The 973-nt window shown below is 41.9% G+C and overlaps 1 pseudogene; it reads right to left on the minus strand.

Moving 5' to 3' along the window:
• Positions 1-408: 408 nt before the first annotated feature.
• LOC143634401 (18S ribosomal RNA) lies at positions 409-758 on the minus strand (annotated as a pseudogene).
• Between the last annotated feature and the right edge of the window lie 215 nt (positions 759-973).

The raw sequence follows: 973 nt of genomic DNA on the forward strand, positions 1-973 counted from the left end.
ACAGTAAACAAAAACTTATCTTACCCTACACAGTTATAAAACTTATCTACACACCCTACACAGAAAAAAAACATATTCTACACACCGTACACAGTAAACAAAAACTTATCCTAGATACCCTACACAGTAATAAAACTTATCCTACACACACTACATAGTTAAAAAACACACTTACCCTACACAAGTACACAACTGAAATGCTTGGTGAACATTGTGTTGTTACCTTTATACAAATTGAGCCAATATAAAAATCATAATTTTTTGATTGAATATTCTCAGTAGATAATCCCAATATAGGCATCTATTTAATAAGTTTAACTCAGACGTAGCTCCCTTCTTTTTGGGTGTGAAGCAGTGTTAAACCAAAATACCCAACAAGCATTAGCTCTCCCTGAAAAGGAGGTGATCCAGCCGCACCTTCCAGTACGGCTACCTTGTTACGACTTCACTCCAGTCACTAGCCCTCCCTTCGGCATCCCCCTCCTTGCGGTTAAGGTAACGACTTCGGGCATGGCCAGCTCCCATAGTGTGACGGGCGGTGTGTACAAGGCCCGGGAACGGATTCACCGCCGTATTGCTGACCGGCGATTACTAGCGATTCCGGCTTCATGCAGGCGAGTTGCAGCCTGCAATCCGAACTGAGGACTGGTTTTTGGAGTTAGCTCACCCTCGCGGGATCGCGACCCTTTGTCCCGCAACGAGCGCAACCCTCGTGTTTAGTTGCCATCATTGAGTTTGGAACCCTGAACAGACTGCCGGTGATAAGCCGGAGGAAGGTGAGGATGACGTCAAGTCATCATGCCCCTTATGCCAATTGAGAAAAAAAATATGTAAACGACATACAATTATAAATCCTTGAACCTTAACAATTTAAATTTAATAGTAAAACTCATAATTTTTTGATCAAAGGGAATAATGCCAACGTAAATTAATTTAGGCATAATTCTAGGGATTTGATAAAGGTGATCCGTTT

The sequence above is a fragment of the Bidens hawaiensis genome, unplaced genomic scaffold (assembly GCF_021521415.1).
Source record: "Bidens hawaiensis isolate Kalapana, Puna unplaced genomic scaffold, B.hawaiensis_p1.1 tig00007048_1, whole genome shotgun sequence".
Lineage (NCBI taxonomy): Eukaryota > Viridiplantae > Streptophyta > Magnoliopsida > Asterales > Asteraceae > Bidens > Bidens hawaiensis.